Here is a 10,562-nt window from a genome sequence, read left to right as displayed (position 1 = left end):
TTCCTACTACTATCACTCTCAGCCGGTGCTAGCCGTGGTCAGAAATCGAACTCTGGTCTTTAGGTCCATGGCACCGTGCACTAACCACTGCGCCACCGCTCCACCCACAACTAGCAATATCATCCTCCTCGTCGTCGTCATACCTATTGAGCAATATTAGTTCCGAGGTTTTCTCTGTACTGGTATTCGCGAATATTCACTCATTCATTCAACATTACGTGCATGGAATAGACATTGCGCAGAGAAGACGACAACAACAAAGTCCGTTTATAATCGTCGTCTCCAGGGCCATACTCGCCTCTCGCGACCACGAAAAGCGTGGCCAGACAGCCCCGAAAAGCGTGGCCAGACAGCCCCGAAAAGCTTGGCCAGACAGCCCGGAAAAGCGTGGCCAGATAGCCCCGAAAAGCGTGGCTCAACGGCCACGATAAGCGTGGCTCAACGGCCACGAACAGCGTGGCTCAACGGCCACGAACAGCGTGGCTCAACGGCCACGAAAAGCGTGGCTCAATAGCCCCGAAAAGCGTGGCTCAACGGCCACGAAAAGCGTGGCTCAACGGCCACGAACAGCGTGGCTCAACGGCCACGAACAGCGTGGCTCAACGGCCACGAAAAGCGTGGCTCAATAGCCCCGAAAAGCGTGGCTCAACGGTCACGAAAAGCGTGGCTCAACGGCCACGAACAGCGTGGCTCAACGGCCGCGCGCCCGACGACCCCTCCGGCCGCCCTCGTGCACCCCTCCTCCATTCATCCTCGGCTGACCCTATTTTTGAAATTTCATGGCACGTTCATTTATTTTTAACCAGGTGCGTGCCCCCCCTCCCCCGCTAACACGATGGCCGTACATCAATTGAAACACGCAGCACGGGGAAAAGAGCTACAGGTTGAGGGATAACCGTTGCAATGTTTCCTGGTGGAGTCTAGTTGGCTGAAACGTCCAATTACTGTATTTTTTTGTTCCTGTCGGTGAGAGTAAAACGTTAAGCTTTTGTTCTATTTTACATTTTCATGCGATTCTGTGTACAGGCTCACGAGAGTAATTTGAAGCCTTGCGTTGATTGTGGGAATAGAGCAAGAAAAACATATAAACACTATAAAGTAAACACGTTAGAAGACAGGGTAATTGTCAAGGACGTTGAAGGATAACAGGTAAACCGGCACCTGTTTTCAAAATCGAATCACGATTCCGAAAGTTTGGAACCAATCATCGATTGCAGTAGAATATGTATTCCTCATAAGTGCGCGAATTTACGCCTGCGAACGTACACACCACACGGTGGCAGGTTTAAGGGTAAATAATAGTTTTGTAAATAGAATCAAAATCGGCATCTTTATTTATCTTATTTATCCCGGAGAAAATACAGGTAAAAGGTGCAGCCCTGCAATTGCATGCCAACACCACTGCGGGCAGAAGGGCCTCCATTAAAGGGATATCCGTAGGGTATTTGGTCTACTCTTCCACGTTGACCAGACGTGTTGTATATGTATGTTGAACTTCTCTTATACTGTACGTACAGTGAGGGAAAAAAGTATTTGATCCCCTGCTGATTTTGTACGTTTGCCCACTGACAAAGAAATGATCAGTCTATAATTTTAATGGTAGGTTTATTTGAACATTGAAGAGACAGAATAACAAAAACAAAAATTCAGAAAAACGCATGTCAAAAATGTTATAAATTGATTTGCATTTTAATGAGGGAAATAAGTATTTGACCCCCTCTCAATCAGAAAGATTTCTGGCTCCCAGGCAACGAGCTGAAATTAGGAGCACATTCTTAAAGGGAGTGCTCCTAATCTGAGCTTGTTACCTTATAAAAGACACCTGTCCACAGAAGCAATCAATAAATCAGATTCCAAACTCTCCACCATGGCCGAGACCAAAGAGCTCTCCAAGGATGTCAGGGACAAGATTGTAGACCTACACAAGGCTGGAATGGGCTACAAGACCATTGCCAAGCAGCTTGGTGAGAAGGCTCTAAGAAAAGCCGTCTCGGGTGTGGACCAATCAAATTCAAGGACAGTGCATATTATTATCAGAGTTGTCTCTTTTGTTTGCATTTTGACTGCTTGTGCTGTGGTTATTGCAAACATGATGTCTTGAATAAAGGTGTCAGTTTTTGTGCCAGTTAAAAGGGTAAAAGCTATTTATATAAGGTGACAACAGTTGGTGCGATTATTCGCAAATGGAAGAAACACAAAAGAACTGTCAATCTCCCTCGGTCTGGGGCTCCATGCAAGATCTCACCTCGTGGAGTTGCAGTGATCATGAGAACGGTGAGGAATCAGCCCAGAACTACACGGGAGGATCTTGTCAATTTGTAACACACTACGCCGTGAAGGACTGAAATCCTGCAGCACCCACAAGGTCGCCCTGCTCAAGAAAGCACATATACATGCCCGTCTGAAGTTTGCCAATAAACATCTGAATGATTCAGAGGACAACTGGGTGAAAGTGTTGTGGTCAGATGAGACCAAAATAGAGCTCTTTGGCATCAACTCAACTCGCCGTGTTTGGAGGAGGAGGAATGCTGCCTATGACCACAAGAACACCATCCTCACCGTCAAACATGGAGGTGAAAGCATTATGCTTTGGGGGTGTTTTTCTGTTAAGGGGACAGGACAACTTCACCGCATCAAAGGGACGATGGACGGGGCCATGTACCGTCAAATCTTGGGTGAGAACCTCCTTCCCTCAGCCAGGGCATTGAAAATGGGTCGTGGATGGGTATTCCAGCATGATAATGACCCAAAACACACGGCCAAGGCAACAAAGGAGTGGCTCAAGAAGCAGCACATTAAGGTCCTGGAGTGACCTAGCCAGTCTCCAGACCTTAATCCCATAGAAAATCTGTGGAGGGAGCTGAAGGTTCGAGTTGCCAAACGTCAACCTCGAAACCTTAATGACTTGGAGAAGATCTGCAAAGAGGAGTGGGACAAAATCTCTCCTGAGATGTGTGCAAGCCTGGTGGCCAACTACAAGAAACGTCTGACCTCTGTGATTGCCAACAAGGGCGTTGACACCAAGTACTAAGTCATGTTTTGCAGAGGGGTCAAATACTTATTTCCCTCATTAAAATGCAAATCAATTTATAACATTTTTGACATGCGTTTTTCTGGATTTTTTGGTTATTCTGTCTCTTACTGTTCAAATAAACCTACCATTAAAATTATAGACTGATCATTTCTTTGTCAGTGGGCAAACGTACAAAATCAGCAGGGGATCAAATACTTTTTTCCCTCACTATATCCAACCGTGCTAATCGGAGGTGTTGGGAGAAGTGGGTGTACCCACACATTACCCCACCACATGCAAACCGCCGGTCAACTAAAAGTGGAGCTCCAATGTATGCCAATGGGTGGACAGAAGGAGGTGGATTTAAGAAACTTCCCCCAATGTTCCACTGCTTCAACTGCCCCTCCTGGCGGCGCAATCGAAGCGGCCATCTCGAGGTGGCAAGGCAGGCCCAGTGTGCCACCCGTTACACCACCGTGGCATATCTCTTAATTTCCCAGTTAAAGAGGTGAACACGTGACGTTCATACCGAGACATCTATACGTGTGCGGTGGTCATTTACCATTTTGTTTCCTGTCTGTGGCCTCGTGATAATACAAGCAATGTTTGTGTATCTTGTTTCAAAATGCAAACTCACCAGACCTCGACTAAACTACTCGCCACCAATTATTTGTTGAAATGCTGTGAGAGGAAAAAAACGAATTGACAGCTTATTTACAATCTGTTCCGTTATCAGCTGGTGAGCTGTGGGAGCACATGCGTAAAATTTTAGACACCTCATGCTATTATTAGGAGTAGCACTGTGGTTGATTTTTTTTATTTGAAACCCTCCTGAATATATTTTTCCAAAGGCCAACCTTCTCAATTGAGTGTGCATCTCAGTGTCAAGCCAAGTTATAAATCCAGCATTCACGTGGCCATCAAAACATCACTCAATGTTGCGACAGAGTGAAAACAATAATTCATATAGGTTTAGAATGTTGACAAATAATACCCCATACAATGTTATAACATTTTATTTTTATTTTTAAACAGTCTTAAAGTTTGAAACCCATATGGTACAGTTGTCAATATGTGAAATATATTGCAGAACCTGTTGTTGAATGCATCTTAGTTTGCAGTAACACGATGTTGGAAATGTTATGGACACTCATTAAACGTCTATATTTGTACGTTGAAGGTTCGTATTAAAAGCCGAGTTAGGATATCTTACAAGTACATTTCAAACGGACAAATATCGTATAAAATGATTTGGTGTTTCTGCGTTGGCAGTGGTATACAAGTACACAACATAAATTAAAAAAAACGGTACAGACATTACTCGCCACTGATGTCAAGCCATGGCAAGGACTTGAACTTGGGTTACAGGGTTCATCATGCAGCACGCTGTGCCTTTTACATAACGTGGGTATAGTAGGCTCAGTATGTATATCGTTGTTGTTGTTGCTGCTGCTGCTGCTGCAAACATTTGTTTAAACCGGCAAAGCGTAATCAGCCATAATTGCAAACTAAATGCCTTGCAAGCATTTTGCAACCACGTGGATACAAATGCACGAGGGGCCGTCTCCCGTGAGCTCCTCCAGCACGCATCATCCCATCACTCCATGGTAAGCTCAGCTGTGAGCAACCCAGCTGGCCGTGTCAAGTCAACCCACGGCAAGATGGACAAACAGGCAAATCAGGGCCACGTAAACCAATGCGCAAAAGATACGACGGGAATGGGGGGAGATTGTGTTCTTGTGTCCTTTTGACGATAACCGCGGTCGTGAAAGTGATTGTATGCAGCCGACACCTAGAGCATTTTGGGGGACTATCGATGCACCGATTCATCTGTTAAGATCGATTGCTAATCTAGGAGATAAATGCGTCAAAATCATGTGAGTGATAACCGATTGTGTTTCCGATTTGTACATTCAGGGATGGGCAAAAAAAAGCAGGAACATATCCGTAAGACCGATGTTTTTTTCAGGTAAGTCGATATTTTGACATCGGTGTTGACCCTATCTGAAAATCAGTGTTTTCGTTTCGATGTTTTTCTGTCGAAATCGTGCGTGTGTGCGTGTGTTTTTTTCACACTGAAAAAAAAGGTAGAATTTTTTTTAGGCTTTGATTTTTGTTTGTTCATAAACGTTGTTGCCAGGTGTATAACCTGGCAACGACTCTCAAAGTGAACACTTGTGTATCGTATACGTGATTGTGCTATTTTCGTATTATTTTTGTTCTATATTTACATTGATCATTTTTTTATACGAACTTTATTTGAAGTGAAAAAAATCGAACATCGATGTGCGTGTTCCGATGTTATGGTGAATATCGTCGAGTGTTCGATGTGTCGATGCTCTTCTTCCGATGTGCCAAATCTCATGTCACGGCAACTGGAGGTCGTTACATTCGTCCCAATGTTGAAAAGAAATAATCGATTCTGAAATCGAATCATTGCATCAGTGCACCCCGTTTACTTAGGGTGAAACATGAAAAAGGTCAAGTTCACTTGGACGAGAGAAAACATATTTCTCCTTAACAGTGGCCTTATCTGAAAAAGGCCCACTGCCCGAAACGTCGGCCTATTTTGTATGTTATACGGCAGTGTTCGTACGAAGGCGCATGTGCATTGTGTATTCATCACATGTCCTGTGACTCATTTGGAGGTCAGTCATTGAAGTCCGGTCAAAATGAGTATGCGAAGTGTTACAAGTGCCTCCTGGCATGCCGCAAATAAGTCACGGGTGTTAGGGTACAACAGCATCACAAATGCATTTTGGGTGAAGTGGGCACACGGGGGATAGCAAGCTGAGCTATGCACCCAGCTGATGGCACAGAGTAGGGAATTGTCTCGACCCCTTGAGAACGGCAGGAAGGTGTTACAAACTGCTACTGAACGAGTTCAGTTAGGCGCCGTGGTGGTGAGATGTTAACCACCTCGCATGGTATACAGGAGGTCGTGGATTCGATCCCGACCCCACCCTTGACATCTGTATATTTTGAGTTGCATGTCTCTCTTCCCGTGGTCGTGTAGAATTTTTCTCCGGGTCGTCCGGTCTTTCCCCTCCACATTTAGAAACATACGTTTATAATATTTTACTGCTATATATTTCCACGTGATATGCCACATCGTTGAGCTATAATTTGTCGCCAGGTCGCTTCTGACAAAAAAAAATATGCATAGCTCAGTGTACCTTAACCTTGTAAAAATTTAAATAGTTTTAATTTAGATTTTAGTTTAGTTGGGATAAGCAAGTCTGGTGCTACTGGCATGCTCTGTTTCTATAGAACTCAGACACACGCTTTGTCATGCACGCGATGAGCGTCTGCATCTGTTTCCAGGGATTCACATGATTACATTTGTTACCGGGCCATGATATTGCGTGTTAGCTTAACACCTGCAATTGTATTTACATATTTACTTACACATCGTCTTCGCCAAAACCCGCACCGACCAGCGCAGTGAAGTATGGTCAAATATTCCCCAAGACCCGTATGGCATAGGGAGATCCTCATCTAGCAGTGGACTGACATATAAATAACGTGTGCCATACATTTCATCATCCAAGTTTAGCACATTTAAATCATACAATACCTTGTAGGCTTTTACTATGTTGCCTCGAATAAAATCTGTCAACAAGGCACCTCAGCTGCACTTGGAGACAAAAATAGGACATAGCGAATGTGTTAAGAGGTCACTGGATCATACTCTGTTATTTATTCAATGCAAAGTTTCGTATTATTTTGCACTGAGCCTTGAACAAGTGTAATCCAAGGAGACTGATATTTACAGACCGAGATCGTTTCAAAGGGGGCGGAGCAGCAGTGCAGTTGTTAGCACACTGAGCTATGAACCCGCCAAACCCGAGGTCGATTCCCAGCCACGGCTCACATCAGTGGCGCCTGGTATCTGAACTTGTCCTGGGCCTTTCCCCCACTGTCACGAATGCACACTTAACCAGCGTGGTGAAGCATGGTTGAACTGCCGCCATGACTGACATGGTGTGGGGATGACATCGTCCATCTGTAGATGGACAACCCGCTGATAACTATTCTGGAATATGCTCAATATACACATAACGATAGTGTTAATGTCTCTTTTTTCATAATACAGTTTTTTTTTGGGTTAGATCGCGTAAATATATAAATGTATCATTAAACACGCCACCACCCGACAGCAGCCCATTAGTGAGGTTTGTCACGTAAACAGAACGTGGCCAATTCGTTACTAGTACAGCACATCGGTGTGTTGGAGAGCAAAGCCACAACATTTACAATCTGAGTACGACGTTTCGCCAGTAATTACAACTGGCTTCATCAGGCGACAGCCAGATTTGTGGAGAAAGCCTCCTCTTTCGTTCCTTAAATAGAGGGGTAGATGTGATGACGTCACATGTGTGCTCCTTTTGCGCGAAGTGCGGTGGGGGATTAATGAATGCCGTTTGGGTTATTGATATGGTAATCAACGTACATTATGCATGCGCATTATGCAATCCCATTGTTCCTGCACCTCCTGTCGATTGTATGTAGTTAAATATATATTTACGCCATCTAACCCCCAAAACCTGTATAATGGATGATATTGATCGCGAAAGCCTACGTGTTTAACCTCCCTTTTTTCATGTAAAAAGTCCCTACGTCTTGAAATTGCTATTACTGTAAAGTAGATTGCTATGTTTCTCTTATGCTGTTGTCTTCCCATCTTCCTCGTACTTCCATTGCACTTACCTGGCATGATGTCCTTTCTGGGATTTGTCACTGTGTCAGCCCAGCTCTGCTGTAGCCCCAATACGGAAATGTTCTGTAAAGCTAACAACGTACCGTATGAACACAGTGCTTTCATTTTTCGCCTTTTAAGCTATAGGGAATTATGTGAATACCAAATGCACCTACTCAGTACTGCCGATCCCAAAAAGGGAGGTGCATCTTGGGAGGGGGGGGGGAGGGGGGCAGGTGCCGCGTTATGAAGATGGGGCACATTGGATAGGGGGCCTCATGTAATTCCTCACACCAGGGCCCCCTAGCGCTTACTAACTATTTGTTTTGTATTTTACCAGGTAAGGCCCACTGAATTTTATGGCGTTTTTTCAGAAGCGACCTGGCCACAAATGATCGCTCAACCGAAGTGGCTTACCAATGTGGAAATTGTTCAAATACTCTAAATCCAATTTTCCAAATATGGAGGGGAAAACGGGAAGACCCGGAGAAAAATCAATGGGGAGAACACTGCAAACTCCAAATAAACAAAAAGGCGTCAGCATCGAACCCATAACCTCCTTCATACCCAGGCGAGCTTGTTACCATGTCGCCATCGTGACTCCCACTAATGTCAAGCCGCTGGTCACAGTGTTCATATGTACACCGTATTAAAGTGTGCCATTTCTCTACATTAATGTCTGTCGCTGTGTGGCAAAAGGGACACGTGCTTAGGCACTTTACAATAAATGGAGAAAATAACAATCTAATGGGTGCGTTTATTGTTTTACGATTTGTACAATCAGCAATAGAGTGTGGCAGTCGTAACAAAAAAAACAATTTGTGTCCACGACAGCGGACAATGTGGTATAATGTGTTAGGGTGGAACCGTGCAATGTAATGGGCAAAGGGTCAAAATGATTCGAATGTGTCATGCACCTATCGCATGGGTCCGTTTGACGGGCGGGCAAAGGTACAAACCCCCTCCCAAAAAGGCTTCAACTTGCGCGGCAATGCACCGTGAGTGGAACACATTCCAGGAAGATTTTACTTTATTTAAAGTAACAATATCGCCGCCCAACGCACACATTTGACGTCGCGTAACAGCGTATTTAAATAGCGCAGTGTGCACAAATTTAGTTTCTTTCGCGTGTCTCTATCAAGGCGCAAGAGTTGGCAACAACAACAACAAAAACAACAACAAAAACAACAACAAAAACACTCGAGCGTGAAATTCGATCGGTTATCATAAAACCACATCTACAAGCAGACAGAGACGTAGAGAACCCCCGTCGTTTCTGACCGTAGAAAGAGTGGAGGGGCAGAGGTGAGGAACTGATTCCAAAGCTGCACATACATTGGGCGTGCAATGATTCACTGTTGTTCCCCCCCCGACCAATCGAAGTTGTATCTCGACTAATAAATAACCATATGTTTTTTACTTTAAACTTTCGAGACTCCAGGAATTCATGTTCTATGGTTCTTTCGGTAAAGTCACGTAGATAGAAAAAGAAAAGGAAAATAATAATGAAATAATTAAAATAAAGTGAATACTTTTATTCAATTTTGATTTAAAGCTTTCGTGACTGCAGGGATTCATATTCTTGGTTCTTTCGGTAAAGTCACGTATAAGGGAAACAATAAAATAATAAAAATATAATATAAATATTAAAATATAAAACAATATAAAAGAATACTTTTATTCACTTTATTTTCATTTTTATGATTTTATTGTTATTATTATTTTTATATCTACGTGACTTCACCGAAACAACCATAGAATACATAATTTTTAAGAATAATTTTTAGTGTCACATTTGTATTGCTCATGGTGTTATTTTGTTTCTCATTTTTACAGTTTTGCTCACTCTGTTTAGCCTACATGTAACAGTTCTGATTTGCATATATATTTTGTACAATGCATGTTTACATGCATGAGTGAATGCAAGCGTTCGTGAGTATAGGAATCGAATTAATTCGATTAATCGATGCCAATCAAAGACTCCAAACACTTGGTCGCCAGTACATCAGGTGATAAGCTGCTCATATGAATAAAATTTAATGCAATAGCTGTGCACACTGCGTTTAGAAGTAAAATAAACATCCATGAATAAAGACGGAATAGCCGCACTAAGATCCCACGAAGTGCCAACGACAAGGTAATTCCCAGCGTCATCAAGAGACGTTTCTGCGATTGGAGAAACGAAGGAATGCATGTTCACAGGGGGAAAACGTGAATTGACCATCTCAGACTTGCTGCCGACGCTCATGTTAGCGATGCAGATTTTCACGGCTCGATGTTTTGAGAAATGAGCTTCAAAGGACAGCAGCTGAAAGGTGCGCCAAAGAAGCATGGACAGATGCGGACTTGGAATTACATTGAGAGAAAGAGGAACGCGTGGATTGGGGAACATACGCAGGTGAATGGCATCATCCAAACTATTTAAAAAAAAAACACGCAATAATTGGGCTTGGGCAGGACGCCGTGGCTACACGGACGACGTATGAGTCAAGAATAATGATGGGAGTGACGGCCAAGGAATGGAACGCGTGCGGGGACATCCACCGAAGAGACGCAGTGATGAAGTGAGTTCACGTGCAGGTGCTGGAGAGGTGGTTGCTGGCTTGGGAAGGCATTCGTCCAGCAGTGGATTGAGCGTGGCCGATGAGCTGTGCACACAATTCAAAACAATGTGCGGGACTAAATTTAGGCGGTGACGGCGCGTCTCATGCTTTTTTTTCTTCTGGCACTTGACCCGAGCTGTTGAGGTGAGTAACGCTCTCCACATGACACAGCAACAGCCTGCTTAGTGTGGGGTAGTTTGTGGGCTTTATAAAGAAGCTCGCGCGCTCCGCGTAGTCGCCAGCTTAT

At 43.9% G+C, this 10,562-nt stretch overlaps 1 long non-coding RNA gene across 1 annotated transcript; it reads left to right on the top strand.

Annotated features, from left to right (window-relative positions):
- The first annotated feature begins 644 nt into the window (after positions 1-644).
- LOC142922292 (uncharacterized) lies at positions 645-8,384 on the top strand. The gene is made up of 3 exons (XR_012939976.1): positions 645-806; positions 4,931-4,982; positions 8,053-8,384. It is a non-coding gene; the product is annotated as an uncharacterized LOC142922292 (long non-coding RNA).
- Positions 8,385-10,562: the final 2,178 nt, after the last annotated feature.

Source organism: Petromyzon marinus, chromosome 6 (assembly GCF_048934315.1).
Source record: "Petromyzon marinus isolate PM22_M1 ecotype Great Lakes invasive population chromosome 6, UKy_Petmar_22M1.pri1.0, whole genome shotgun sequence".
NCBI classification, from domain to species: Eukaryota; Metazoa; Chordata; class Hyperoartia; order Petromyzontiformes; family Petromyzontidae; genus Petromyzon; species Petromyzon marinus.
This window is presented reverse-complemented; position numbering and strand designations above follow the sequence as displayed.